Source organism: Adelges cooleyi, unplaced genomic scaffold (genome assembly GCF_023614345.1).
Source record: "Adelges cooleyi isolate 19-005CV unplaced genomic scaffold, UGA_ACOO_1.1 ACOO_flye_CR_arks_rails_tigmint_CR_PRNA_53, whole genome shotgun sequence".
Classification (NCBI taxonomy): Eukaryota; Metazoa; Arthropoda; class Insecta; order Hemiptera; family Adelgidae; genus Adelges; species Adelges cooleyi.
The window spans coordinates 166,558-183,166 of record NW_026096219.1 but is presented as its reverse complement, the minus strand read 5'-3'; the positions used below and the strand labels follow the sequence as shown (position 1 = coordinate 183,166).

At 30.5% G+C, this 16,609-nt stretch overlaps 1 pseudogene; it reads right to left on the bottom strand.

The window, feature by feature from the left end:
- Nucleotides 1-457: 457 nt before the first annotated feature.
- LOC126842503 (uncharacterized) lies at nucleotides 458-9,030 on the bottom strand (annotated as a pseudogene).
- Between the last annotated feature and the right edge of the window lie 7,579 nt (nucleotides 9,031-16,609).

Sequence of the window (16,609 nt, the reverse complement as noted above, 5' to 3'; positions counted from 1 at the left end):
AATATCGATGATTTTTTATTTTATGAAATGCGTACGGCGTACGCTTTAGTATTGACATCTGACAAAGGCTTTCATTTGTCAATATGCACAGCGTACAGGTATGTCGTGCTGATTCAAGTAGTTCAGGTGTATACTGTTTAATTTTACATTTCTGTTCTTAACATTTTTATATTACTTTTTTAATTGTTTATATTAATTCAACAATAAAACATGGCCACTTCATATTGGCATTAGCTTATAAAGGCCACTAAAAGAACCTTAGTTTTAACTTTTACCAGATATTTTTTTGAGGTTAACAAATGAAAGCTTTACTTTGTCACATTAACACACACACTAGGTAAGTAAATTATTAAGAAAAAAAATTAAATACTACAATGTTTATTATTTAAAACTGTTTACAATTATTTACAAATTTTACTTTTTTTTTTTTACAATATTTACAGTTTTTTACTATAGTTCACCATATTCTTAAAAAACTGTCGAACACGCTATTACAAATAGGACATCGGTTGTGTTCCAACCTGGCCACACAATCGGAAAACAAAACCTTATGGCCACATGGTATTAAAGCGTGGGTATGAGGGTTGTCCCCACAAACAACACACCTTGTGTCCTCGGTATTGGAGGAAAGCTGTCCATCGTTAACAAATGGCACACGAACAAATGGCACAACAATTTCATTATCAAAATCTTCCTGCCAAACTTCCAGCACCATGTCTTCCGGGACAATAAAGTCTTCTTCGTTGTATGTTAAATTTTCTAGATTTAATCAAAAGTAAGTAGACAATATAAATTAAAAATTAAAATAATATTAGATAAAACAATTTGATTTTTATACACACCAACTACATCGTTAGCATCAGGACCTGTGGTTTCCACATCATCTTCAGAATCTGTAATCAAAGTCAATGCTTATTATCTACTATTCGATATGCTTTATAATAAGATATAATAGGGTAATGTAAATGGGCTTAAACACGGTATTTAAAAATACCTAGCTGTAATTGAAATTTAAATTATTAGTTTCCAAAGTAAAAAAACATGATTTAAATAAAGTCTGTTATAAAGATATTTTTATCTAAAACAGCAGGTACAACAAGTAAATTAGCTTTTTTTATTTATATACAATTTTTGTAATAATTTCCTCCGTGATAAGTGTAGATTTATTTTCAATCGTTATGTTAGGTACAACTAAAATTATGGATATCCATCTTCAATTTTTAACTCAATCTCATTGAGTTCATCTTTTTTTTTTGATCAATTATCAATAGTAAATCACTAAAGGAATCATTAAAGAAGATTTCTCAATGTTATTATTTTTTTTCACTTAGCATACATACCATAGGTGTCGTTGTTTTGCCAATTAAGTTCTCTTTCGAGATATCTGTCAGTACTATGACAGCACTGAATCAAAAACTCCTTCACCGAGATTGATCCAGATGCCAAAAGTGCAGTTGAATTTCTTATTCGTATCGAGTTTAACAAATATTTAAATTTCTGACTTCTTGTTACTGGAAGTCCAGTACCTAGTTGACTAACCACAATATGCTGTTTAGCACTTATTATCTTCAGATGATCTATAACCAGTGCCGGATCTAGGATATTTGACGCCCGGGGCTAATAAAAAATTAGCGCCCTTATATAGTACGAGCTACAGGGGTCGGAGTGTCAGGTGTTGTCAACACAAAATAGAATATTTAAATAGGTACAAATAATAAAGTATAATTTTATATTAAAAATGTTATTGAAACCATATACTAGTCAATATTATACTTAAAAACGATTAAAAAATATAAACACATAAACAAAAATTGATTTTTAATTGGTTATTTTGATTAAGTAAAATAATTGTATTTGTGAAAATTTAAAAATTAACTTTTCTAGATTTTTTTGCTGCGAAATCATTTATTATATCTTCATAATTAATTTGCCTTGCTATTTTATTTTCTATAGATATAATCGATAGGTTATTTAGTCTTGCTTGCTCTGTAGTGGATCGTAAATATGTTTTTATTAATTTTAATTTGCTAAAGCTTCGTTCACACGAAGCTGAAGTAACTGGCATTGTTAGATATATTTGGTAAGCAACGGATATATTGGGATATGCATCTTGAAGTTTATTTTTATAAATAAAATTCAACATTTCAAAAAAGGTTGCTTTTTTTAAAACTTCACTTATGTTGTAAACATGCTCTTTGAAGCTCTCTAATTCTGAAATGAACTCAAATTTGTTAAGGTCATTTTCATATTTATTGCATAAATCTACTCCGGATCTTTTTAAGTCTTCCATAGGCCATGAATAATTTATTGTTGGATCTAAAAATGAAAAATCTTGAGCGATATTTTCCATTGATTTAAATCTTTGACGTAGTCCTGTTAAAATATTGTCAATAACATTTTTGATCATTATTAAAAATTTTTTTTCTTCACTTATGTTATAAAAATCATCTTCTGCAATTTCTCCGGGTAAAAGTTTCTTTTTTCGTAATCTGACTTTTGGAAATTCAGTTTCTATGCCTAATGCTTTAGCTTTATTCTTTGAATCGGATAAAGCCTCATTTATACCTTGCTCTCGAAAGTTTTCTAATATTTTAAGGAGCCTTTGAAGATGTTTGACAGCTACATCAATTGTTAATTTTGGTTTTTGTAAAATTATATTAATCCTGTCAATTGCACTGAGAATTTTTTCCCAAACCGTAAGCATACAAATGAAAGGTAAACGTTTAAGTGATCTTATCAAATTATCTGCATCAAATTTTGTTTCTTCTGATAATGTTTCTTGTTTAAGAACGTCAAAGCTTTTAAAAACCATATCCAGTTGAGTATTTAAAGATTTTATGGCACGATGTTTAGCTGACCACCTTGTTGTACTATACCCTTTCAATGATAACTTTAAATTATTCATTAGAACATCCCATCTTTGCGTTGAACTTGAAAAGAAATTAAATAATTTTTGTACGATGCCGAAAAACGTTTCTACTTCAGGTATACTTTTTGCACAATTAACACCAATTAAGTTTAAGGAGTGAGCTGAGCATGGAATGAATCTTGCAAGTTTATTAATTTCAATTAATCGTGCTTGAACTCCTTTAATTTTTCCACTCATATTTGACCTGTTATCATATGATTGTCCTCTACAATCTGATATTCTAAGATTATCTTTTGATAGAGAATCTAATATTTCTTCTGTTAATGATTCACCAGTTTTTTGGTATACACGCACAATCTTAAAAAAACTTTCTACAATTTCGCATTCACTCTCGTTATTTTGTAAAACATAGCGAATAACTTGGGTCATCTGTTCTTGGTGTGCAATGTCCGGTGTACAATCAAATAATATAGAATAATATTTCGCCTCTCTTATTTTTGAAAGAATTTCATCTTTAACTCTTTTTGCAATAATCTCTAGAAACTCATCTTGAATACCATGAGAAAAATAAGACAAACCACCTTTTTTATGTCTTTCAATATGGTTTGATAATGGTTCATGATAATGAGACACTAGATTAACCAAATTTAAAAACTTTCCACTTTGGTTTGAACTTCCCACACTCGAAACAATTTCATTAGATCCTCGAAACGCACTTCCTTCCATTGCCAAATGCATTATAATGTCTATAATTGTCAGTAAAACGGATTTCCAGTGACATTCTTCTTTTCTAATAGAAAGTTGCAATTCTTTATCTATACCCTCACACTGATTCAATGCAATTTCCAAAGAAGTCCAGGAACACACATTTTTTTTATGTATTGGTGAATTTTCATGTAATGGAATTTTTTCGGTAACTTTTTTCCAATTAGTTAAGCCAGTGTATGCTAATTTCGATACGTTAGATGAGTTTTCGATTTTAGTAAACAATTTACAAGGTACACAAAAAAGTGCATTTTTATAAGAAGAATAGCTGAGCCATGTCCTTTTTAATTTTTTTCCATTCAAAAGTATCTTAAAAAAACAGTCGGAATTAACATTTCTACCGTCTCTTTCCGAATTACTAAAATCATGAATTTCAGTATAATTGTACCTCATTTTCACTAAATATGTTCTTTGTGTATCTGTAATATTTAGAGGCCATGTACCAAGATCAGCAAAATTTAAGTTTATGGTGTCTACTTTATCGCAACTGTTTTTAATCACATCTATAGCTATATCATACTCCACATCACTATGCGCAGGCTCTGTAGAAATAACATTTTTTGTATTTTTTTCTTCGGCTATAATAGTTGATGAACTTTCAGCGTTTGAAGGAACCAGTTCTATAAATTAAAGGTAAGTAAAGAAAGGTATGTTTGTGATAAATTAACTAAATTTATTTTAACTAATTCATATTCAGTAATTAGATTCATTAATTCAATTGTTTTATGAACACAGAGTTAAGGTACTACAATATATACATTTTTTGGATTGTACATATGACCTCTGATTAGTTTTTATGTTTTAAGCTTGTATTAGCTGTTTTGACTAAACAATACTTATAAACAATATTTATAATTCAAATTAGTAAAATTAAAAATACCTACTTAAGTCTAAAATGTTAATGATTTTTATGAAATGTTTTCATTATTTAATATTCAATACTAAATTTTATAAATTTGTTTATTAAGCAATAAAAATTAATTTATTGTTACAAAAAATTAGAATTCAATTCAATTTAGATGTTTGAAACATGTTTTAAATAAAAGTTCAAAACAAAAATTTTAAACATCTCAATCCTGATTAAATGTATTACACAACCTTCATCCGGGAGCGCGGGCGGTAGATTACCGCTCCATTCATAAAAACGCGCGCAGGAATAAATTAAGCACGATGAGGAAGACGGGAGAGGTTTGTATTCTCAAATGACATAATATGACACTAGGTGATAGTGTCATACTAGCTAAAGTTTCATGGTGACTTGTCTAAAGTAAATGTAAAACGTACCAAGTCGAACTAACCTACAATTAAGCGGTAAATTACCATCAGGACGCGCCCGTTTATGGTATTATTTTTTTTTATTTACATTTTTTTTTTTTCTAAATTTTTATTTTTTGTAGGTATATTATATTTATTTACCATAATTCAATACTAAATGTATCCTACAACGATATTGAAAATTTTACTACAACAGAGAGGCGGTAAGTTACCGCCGCGCGCCCGCGAGTGTTACGGAAAGGGGCGCCCCCGGATGAAAGTTAAATATAAATATATAATTTAATTTGACAGGTGTTAAAATTGCTTACCACAGGTTTCTGTTTTTGTAAAGAAATTTACGATTTTTGGTAATTTTTGAACATTTTTTTCAATTTCTTGTTTTCGTTTTCGATTTTCAGCCCCACTAAGCTTTTTCTTTGAACTCATTATTTGTTTTTAGGTGTAAACGTGTAATAAATGTTATAATAAAAAAATATATGAGACGACTGTGGGCTGCTCGTCAGGAACAAATGAACGATAAAAATATTATCGTAGGTACTTTTTTTTAACAAAGAATATACAATAAACATTTATCGTCGATCGTCAGGTTGGGTTTTCTCCGAAAACAAATAGACTGATAAAGACTGGACAACTATAAAAGACGTCAACACCGGACAAAAATATAAACAAAAGATAAATATATACGAATAATAATAATATTATAGTATTAATAGTAATAATATTACTTTTTCTTGATAGATGTTTGGAAATATTTTATAATTTATACATATTTTATTTATTTATTATGGCTTTTTTTTTATTTTTCATATACTTAAGAGCGCCCTTATACCAACAGCGCCCGGGGCAAGGGTACCCACTTGCCCCCCCCCTAGATCCGGCACTGTCTATAACCAAATAAAAAACATACACACATAATATGTGTGTTCAGGATTATTCATAAATTCTGTATAGTATTTTTTTTGATAAGATTTGTTTTAGCCAAGAAAGTTTTAAATAAAACGTTTATTATAATACTGGAAAAAATACTTCTATTGTTTTAAATACAACTAGATTACACATATACTAAATGCAGTTAGTTTGTTTAAATTGACTGTGGTTCTCAACATAAACTACATTTTGTGATCTACCCTCGTTAAGTTGTATTATTTTAAGTATACCTAATCACAGGTTGTTTTTATCAAATTCGTTTACTTATCGATAAGGTCCGAATGAACCGATAAGACCTATTAATAATAATAATTTTTTTTTCGTTTAGTCCTTCGGCACGCTATTAATTACTTCTAATTAATAGCCTTTACCTCATAAACTAGAGTCAATTCTATAAATCAGATAATTGTGTTGTACCCTGCACTCTAAACTTATTCTAAATTGACTTATAGACTTATTGTTTACCATTAATAAGATAAACCAAAACAATGATATTTTAACTATAAAAAAAAAAAAATAAATAATTAAATTAATCGTTTTGGACATTTGAATTCCCGCCTTTAATTCTATTGCATGTAAAGGGATTCCACCGCTCATATCAATCTTATCATGAAAGACCAACAGTACACAACAACACACACACACTAGTACATATAATTACACAGCAGTTATTTCAGTATTTGGCAAATTATACAACTCATATAATTTCGACTATTTGTATTTTTCTTTGCGTGAGTGTATAGTTATCGACTTATATTATAATGAAATTTTGTTATAATCACCACAAGGTGATTTACCGTGATAGAGCGTTGGTTAACAGTTGATGTATGAGTGAGGGTTAATTTTTTGAGTGTCCGGTGCTTTTTAGATAGCCGGCAAGTTAAATTAAACTACATGTCCAAAAATAAACATAAATTCAAGTTCAATAGGTTTGGTCCAAGTTATAATGTTTTTGAGGCCTCAACTGTTTCTAAACTTAACGTTTATAAATAAAAACAAAAAACTATGGATCGCACGCTTGATCGAACCCGCACCCCTCGAATGATCCCTCACGTTATTAACCACTTCACCATCTAGACACATTAGTTGTTGTTGGTAATTCTTGGGTATTTAACATAAAACCATTAAAACTGAATAAATTTAAAGTCGTGTAACTCAAAAACTAATGATTTCGGCAACTTTTTTTGCGCCATCGTTTCTTATAAGTCACCATTGTGTCAGCCGTATTTGACAATAATAACATAACATTATTATACATCGCCCTCGGCCATATTTATTAGACAGTGATAACATAGTTGACTCAGTAAAAGCGAAAAGCTTCACTTAAGCAATATTTAAATCATTGCTTTTGTTTTTATTTAGTTTATGTTATTTGTTTGTATCACAGATATTGTACTGTTCATGCCGTACAGTTATTGTTAGTACGATAACATTTAAGCTTTGTTTTAACTTGTTTTCTTTTAAGTTTAATATTTCATGGAGTTATCAATAATCAGAAGGTACATATTTAGTAATATGTTCAATCATATTTTTTGTAGTTATTAAAACATTTTTACTAAAACAACTAATAAAATCTTTATAGTAAAACTTAATATTAATATTACTTAATATTTGATAGGGATATCCACAACAGTAAACATTGTTTAGTTATGTTCCTTTAGAAGAAGCTTAGGTTTTTTTTTTATATTGTGTGTTATGGCATGGGTTGTTAGTACACCGCTAGCGACGGCTAACCGGTCGGAACCTCGTACCCCTAGAACCCTATATTGTGTAACTTGTGTTTTTATTAATAATATTTATAATAAAAGGTTACTTTCTAGATTAATTTTGTTAAAATTTACTTACCTAACATTTTCCACAGATTTGGGTGCGTGACTTGAAAAGTTTGTTTAAGCGTTGAGTGGAAGCTTTCAACGTTGTTGTTTGTACGACGAGGTTGCCCGTGCACCGAAAAGCATTCTGCACCCTTGCGAGTTAGCCAATAACTAAAGTTTTAAAACTACATTTTACACAAGGCTATCACATGTATTGTCACCTAGACACACTCTACTACACTTATACAAAACCATGTATCACCGTCTCATACCAACCACACTAAACCAGCTAAACAATTATTTAAAGTTAACCAGTTAAGTTACCTGGTAAAGTCCGTAAAGAATCTCGGCAACAACACATTATTATTTGCCGCATGGTTTTTTACTTCCTGGAAGCTTTCTTTCACTCTGTTTGCAGGTAACAATGCCAAAGCCGCACACATTTTAAAGCATTTTTTTGCCTCAATGCTTTGTTTAAGCTGTTCTACATAGCCCATTTTTTTTATGTTTTTCTGTAAAGCCTAAATAAAAAAAAAATGTTATTGGATGTAGTTAAATTGTAAATTTACAAAAGAACATATGGATACATAGCCATGCACTATTTGTGCCCAAGCCGGTGGAGTTGACGCCGTGTATCAAGTTCAGACAATTTACAATGGATGTTTTTTTTTTTTCGTGTGGACTTATTGACCGGGATTATAGGTAACTTGGTCCTCACCGATCGGCCTAGTGGTGTGGTTTGCCACTAAAAACCCGGGTGGTCACCCATCTGGGATCAAGCGGTACCTTGCGGCAGCTGCGGTGTCCACTGCGCCACACCGTACCGGTACAATGGATGTAATGATGTATGACGGACAGTGGAGGCCAACACTCGTGCGGAGGAGTTAATATAAAGATGGTAAAGAAAAAAAGGAAGAAGAATTGTGATAAAAACATTCAATAATATACAATAAAAAAGACTGCTTATTAAATAGCAAACCTGTACATAATGGAACCAGCATGAATTTATCTATGCCTCTGGATAAATTTGGCGAAACACTTTATGCAGAGCGGATTCGTAATCTATCATAATTATTAGTGGGCGCACTTTTGGAAATTTTGCATGAAACCTCTCGACAACTTTTTGGTATGCTGCCTCAGTTTTTGATTCCATTAGAACGTAGCATACTGGTATTGACTATTACAATACAAAATTAAAATTAATCATAAAATAATATTATGCGACGTAAGAAAATTTACATGGTTTTGTAGAATCAAATGTATGATAAAAAGTTGTCTACATTGAGGCATAGATAGAACCACTTTAAACGTTGCATCAGCATGCAGATCAGTGGTGCCTTGCCGCACCACAGCACTGATCAGCTCATGGCAAGCAAACATAATGTTATATTTGCCATCTGAATCTACTAACCATTCTTGATCAAAAGAGCTGTTATTGCATTGAAACCTACGAAGACATGTAAAATTATTCAAAAAATATGTACCTATTTGAATTGCAGTTTTTATTTATTTAAAGCAAACCTGTCTACGTTGGAGTCAAGGTATTCACCGAGCTCGCGTATAGTCGAAGGCAGAGGTGGTAACGTTTGCCTTTTGGCTTGCCGCATCGTCGACTCAGCAGATGGCCAACTATACAGCAAGGCCGCACTTTCGTCACTGTAAGAATTTCCATAAATTTAATATACTTACATCGTTACTCAAATCTTCTTGATTGTACATTTTAGAGGTTATACTAAATTTTGTAATTTTTACTAAATTACAGAAAAATGTATAAATTTACTATAACAAACATATTTTAGGTCTCCTACTCTTTAAGAGTTATCAAAATGCTATTTCTTTCAATTGTAAATATAATTTTATTTAAACTTTATCTTTCAATTTTCTTTTAGCTTAACTTTTTTCCATCGTGACCCTATTAAAAGTTGTTCTTTTATTATTTAATTTCAAAGTAACAAATTTTAATTTTTAATTTTTATTTATTTTTAATACAGTATATATTTTAAGTATAATTTTATTTAACAGCTTTTCTTTTATTATTTTTTTATTTTATTTAGTTAGATACTATACCACTGTCAGGGAAATATAATACATACTATTAATTGGTGAACTTACTTAGCTAATTCTTCATCATAGATAACCCTTAGTGCTGTCGTTTCCACTCTGGCTCTTTCGACCAAGCGATTCCTCAAGTTCCTTTTAGCGTCTTGGTCTTGAAAATTATTATCAAATGCGTTATGTGTGTGTGACTTATTTATTCTAATTATACCATCTGCAGTCTGTACTGCAGTACCTTTGCAGTACACATTGTTGGTGGCACACACATAGTAACTGCATTAGGAAAATATATTATAACAATTATATTAAATGACCAATTTAGGTTTAGTAATAATAATATAGATTTATGTTGTCACTTACCGTTTACCATCACGAGTTTTATTAAGTTTGTAATGGAAACCCTCGTGATCCATTATTATAGCAATAATAAACAATATTAACGTTTAAAATTATTGAATAAATTCAAAATTAAAAAACGAACACGGTCAGTTAATAGACGCTGTTAAACAAATGTCAAATAAGAAAAATACTCTTTACTGGCACAATCCAAATACCTATTGTGAAAAACACGTTAGAAATTCAAAAGTGGGTACTGTTAATAGACGCGAAAATTAAGTAAGGTTATAGTCAACAATAATGTTTATGTTTTTTTATCAAATTATAAAAAGGGTTCGAAATAAGATTTTTTTTTTATTTATTTATTTGGTGGGAGAGACTCAACTAATCGGGATAATACAAAACAAAAACATATCGATATTTTCGTTTATTGAAGATGCTCCGATATGTTTTTTCTTGCCTTATATTTTGCAAGTAAGGTAGATCACCTAAATTCCTAACAAATCTTTATTGGCCTCACACTCATATTTGTTAATAATTGTTATAAAAAAAATTTACCAAATATTAACCTTCGGTGTTCTCTAGAGCAAAATCGGTTTTTAAAACATAATTTACATCAAATATGTCGATCTTAAAAAATAAAAATATGTTTTAATTTATTCTTAATTGTCGAATATTGTCATTATATTTATATTATTGTATTGTGTATCTTAACTGTCCAAACATTGTTTCTAATTATTTGTGATGTAATTATCTTATGTATTTTGATATTGATTATTATGCTGTGGTGTTGATTGTGGCAGCCCAAACTGCGGGCATCTCGCTAATAAAGTTCTATCTCTCTATACTTGTAATAAAGTAATAAGTTGTACAGTAATATAATTAGTTTATTTATTGATTTACATTTTTCCTCGTTAAAATAATTTTAAGCGAATTTAACATAAGTGTCTGGGAATTGTTGAAAAATAACCGAATTTTAACAGTAAATAGATTTCTTAATCTGTGCTTAAGCATTTTTAAATTTCCAATAATAATTTTGGTGAATTTAGCATTAAATTTCTCAACCATTCTATTTGGGAAGATGTGTATATATTTTATCAGTAATTATAAAGAGTTATATTTTTTAATATTCATAAACATGAATTTAAAAATGGTCTAGCGGTTTTTTAATTGGCATAATAACATGCACACTGGTTAAATTTTCCTACAACAAAGCCATTCTTTTAAACAGTGTTAAAAGACTAATATAGTATTAAAGTAATATGCGTAAGAGCTGCATAAATCTAGTCATTTTTTACGGGTTGTATTTAATTATTTATCAGTTAGCACTTAGCATAAATTAAATTTAAGTGACTGTGTAAAGTTTAATGTTATAGTTAATTCTTTACGTTGGACTATAAAAAGTTAATATAAGTGCGATTAACTCTAGGTATAGTTCAACTATTCATCCTGACTATGATAATGCAAATGGTGGACACATATAATTGTGATTTTTAGGTTTTTGTGATGCAGTGAAATCCTAAGATAACTAATAACTAATTAGGGCATTAAAATTGAAATCATTCGACTACTATCATGTAGTTGTTACGCGAATGTTGATTAATGACTCTCAAAACTTAATTTTTTGTCGAAGCTACTTCTATTAAAATAAAGTAATTTAAAAAATCATCTCCATTCTTCTTACGTTTAACTTTCATTGCTTGGTGTTTGGAAAATTGATGCAGTGGTTTCCCGCTGCATTCTGCATCGCAGTGGCACCTCATATTATTAAGAGGACGCTACCCACCCGTAATTTATTCATGAAAAATGGTTTTGCGGGGAACAATAATGTGAGGGCGGTATTTAGAGTAGCCGTATACAATTTTTACAGTGGACAGAAAAGAACTATCTACGGGGTAGCATTTTTAGTTTTTTGAACTTAAAACGCTACCCCATGGATAAAATTCTTCTTTATACATTGTGATAATTAGATAAATTTACTGTTAATACTGGCCTCGCGTACTTGTCCCGCGCAAAGCATTTGACATTGTAATTTATCCTATAGAAATATAGAAAACTCTAATTTAAGATTTTTCATAAAATTGCCTATACTCCTTAGAAATAGCCTGAATAGCGTCCTCTTAAGGGATGTTATTCAGATATATATATGAAAAATCATAATTTCTCAAAAACTTATAGTATCAAAAAAAATTGGACGTGACCTTAGCTGGGACGACGCCAAAAATATTTCAAAAATGATTTATTTCAATGATTTTTAATTTCTCAAAAACCAATAGTATCTATTATTAGTAACCAATAACTTTTTTCATTCGAACATAATGTAATATGTATTAAATCTTTAGCCACTTCAACAAAAACATATTTTATAATTAGCTTGTAATTAATATTGTGTTTGTATAACATATTTATCTTTCAACTTTATTAATATTATAGGTGTGCCTATTGAGTTTAGGTGCTGCTATAAGTGATAATTTTTATATTAATTATACCGTTTAAATTAGTATGTAATTTGTAAAATGTGTTTTTGATTGCAACAAATATCTAACTTCTCTTATTGTTCTACTGTAAGAGGTATATGGACTACACCTAAACATTTATAATGCCGTTGGCACAGCCGACATTCGCTCACATGGCAGTTAAAATTATTATATAACGTTTTTGGCATTTAAACCTTTGTTAGATGGGTGGTCTACAGTTGTAACTCTAACTCAGGTACAAGGTGTACGCCAATCACACTTTATTTAAAAGTGATCGAAAAAGGACGGAAGGATAACAATATAATGATTATACTAATACATCTATGTCAGCTAAAAATTCTTATAAATGGAATTCCATATACCTATAATAGTTATTATGTATCAAAAATAATAGTATTTATTTCTAATTAATTATAACTGGTGAAATATACAGGATGGAAAAGAAAAACAAGTAATTCAAACAATTACATTTTTATTAAAAACAAAGTATACAGGATTATCATAATATATTATTAATAACTTAATATTGAATAGCAGTAAGTTGACGCTCTCGTTTCTAGACACACTTCTAGAACCTCTCATCTAGTGAAGGATTTCACACAGCAAAATTAGCCGTTTGTGGTGTGACACTGTGACCCAGCTCATCAAATTTGTAATACATAATCATATCCAATGTGTTGTTTCATCTACAACTAAAGCTGTCTAATAATTAGTAGGTAGGGATATAATATCTCAGTTTGTTTAAGACAAATGATATAGCTTCGTCATATAAATACTAATATTATTGAAATTCATATTTTTATTTATTCCATTTTTATTAAGCATGACCTACATGATAAGGATGACCCAGATCAATCGATATATTTCTATTGGGATTGAAAAAACTAAAGATATTTCTAAATATCTGTAAGTATAAAATATAATATTAATAATATATTTTGATATTTGCAACTGGATGATGGTAACGATATTCCTAGTGCAGCCTGCATAGGATGATATCGATTCTTAACAAAAATATCGACATTTCGGTATTGTTGATATATTATATTGCGCATCCTTATATGTATCCAAAAAGATACAGTGCCAAGTTAAGGGTTAAAAACGATTTGATTCGAATCATTTGTATCATTCATTTACCCCGTCTCTAGTATATAGTTAATCAGTTTATTAATCATATACTGATAAGAAAAAAATTGATAAGAAAAATATGTGTCGGCTAAAATACGGTTCTGTCAAAATATTTTCGGACGATTTATTTTCGGCTAAAATACTGTCGGCCGATTTATTTTCGGCTATAATACTGTTCTGTTAATTTATTGTTCAGTAAAAATACAGTTCTGTTTGTTTGTGTTTCTGATCATTTATTTTTCGGCAAAAATACGGTTCTGCCGATTTATTTTCGGTGTTTTTACGCGCCCCCCGTGCGACGACGACGATAGCGGTCGATAAGGCATGTCACGTACTCGCAGGCACAAGTCAATACACTGTTTGAAACCACAACATTTGAAGCTCGTTAACTACTCAATCGATTTCCCTAGTTTTTACACCTAAAATTAAATTTTAAAAAAATAAACAGGATCATCAAAAAAAAATTGGGGGTTACCATTTAAAAATCCAAAGTTGATATGGTTTTAACGCATAAAAGGGATGGTGTTAAAATTATGAAATATATATAAAATTTGTCCCAACTAATTACTATAAAAGTATATAAAAAAAGTCTTATATCTTCTAAGATATTGAGTGGTCCATAGTTAACCAATCACACGGTATAGATAATTCAGATTTATTATTTATATTTGTAATTCATCGGCCAGTAAAGACAAATTTTTACCGAAAATTTCTTTGTCTAACTTATCATCTAAAATTTCTGAAGCGCAACATATAAATTCACCAGCTGTAACTTTACTCATGTATGTTGAGCGGTTACTATTCGCATCAATCCAATTTTGAAGTGAATCGCTGCTTTTCACAATTAATCACTTGATTAATGGCTTATACTTAGTGGTGTAGTAACATAAAGCATATGTTTAAGTTTTAACTATATTTATTAAACTATCATTTTGTAATAACATATTATATATTCAAATTTATACTATATGTGACATTTTTATATAACTATCATGTTATTATTATTCAATATACAACGCGCGTAGTGTGATATAGAACCTCTTTGAATAATTTCAATAAACTCAAAATACTCTAATAGATAGCGTACATATTCATTTTAGGCGTAACATTTACATAACAATAGGTTCATTAAAGAAGGAGTTAAACACACGACTCGACACGAACTTATCCGAGACGAACTTAACCAACACAGAAACGCACTATTTAACCCAGCCCACAGCGCAGCGAAGCGCAGTTGCTCTCTCACATCTCTCTTACAACCTTCCTCTCCTTATTGTGTGGACGCCAAAGTCGGGTAGCTGTTATCAGTCCGCCGCGGCCACCAATATCCTTTCTTTCCTTATTGTATGGACGCCAAAGTCGGGTAGCTGTTATCAGTCCGCCGCGGCCAACAATATCCTTCCTTTCCTTATTGTGTGGACGCCAAAGTCGGGTAGCTGTTATCAGTCCGCCGCGGCCACCAATATCTTTCCTTTCCTTATTGTGTGGACGCCAAAGTCGGGTAGCTGTTATCAGTCCGCCGCGGCCACCAATAACATAATCCTTCCTTATTTATCCTTACACATACATACGCCGAGTCCGTAGCGATATATAAAAATACTATATTCATTACAGTTCAATTACTTAAATACTTTAAACCGTACGAGTTTCTTATCACACACGTGTCATTATTAACCAACAAAAACACTGTTGTTCTTTCGTTCATTATATACATATACCTATACCTAATTACTTTCCTCTTAAAAGTATCGTTAAAGGTCATTAATTCTAGCGGTCGAACAATCCTATTACACCCATGTGACTATTTTTGGTCAGCAAGGAATGTAGTCGGCTTATAATAACTCAGTAGACGTGGTTATTTCTGACAAGCGCACTGATTATTATAATATCATTGGTAGACCGTGTACTGAATTACACTTTAACGAGAAACAGATGGTCATAAGATAACGTTAAAACGCCAGTGTTTGAAATATTTTATGAATGAAAACATTCGTGTTAAAACAACGTTCACTTCGGCATATCAAGATCACATACTCAAGGAATATCGACAAGGTCATAGAGCTTCGAGTGACTCCACGACAAGGTATGTACTGCATACAATATTATAACACTGTGTAATATTAAGTCTAGAGGCAGGAAGTGAGCCCTTGTAGTAAGCATACACACATGCACACCCCGATTAAGAGTCGTTTTCATACTTATTTAAAATACCCATTCACCGCCGCTTCCCCGTCCTTTTCTTTTATTACAAATTGGCGCCCAACCAAAAGCTTATACCTACAAAACACAATTTTTCTAAGCATTGTTCAAAAATAATCTTTATTTTTCCCTTTTCTCTAAAAAAAATATTCTTTCTCTCACATTTTTAAAAAAAATATCACACACTTGTTTAGAAACATATTAATGACTCGCACAACAAAAGAACTTTTTATTTTAACTGCCAAACAGATTCTCATCAAATTAATAATCCAATACAACGATAAAATAATAACAAACTATTTTGAAATCATTCAAATAATTACAAATATAATCTGGGACATTTCTACAAAATATGACATTGATGTAAACAACTCCCTTCTGTTCCAAAGATTTTTTACACATCATATCAGCAATCGTCAAACTTTTCCTATCTCGGACATTACTTTAATAAACAAAGTAACGGAAACACTTCAATTTATCGTCAAAAATTCAGTACACAAAATATTTCATTCAATTCCAAATTATACAGATTTTATACAACTAAATGAAAAAGAGACATTAATTTAAAACCTATGAGTTCAGTACACACCGTTGAAGTCACTAATACAATAAAACAATTAATTCAGAAAATCATAAGCACTCATAATTCCCCTGTTGCATTTGAAAACAAAAACAAATTACAAACCTTTTTAGCCAACTTACTCTGGACAGTAACAAACGAAAACAACAACTTCTCTCCAAAAACGTTATATGCGTTTTTACAT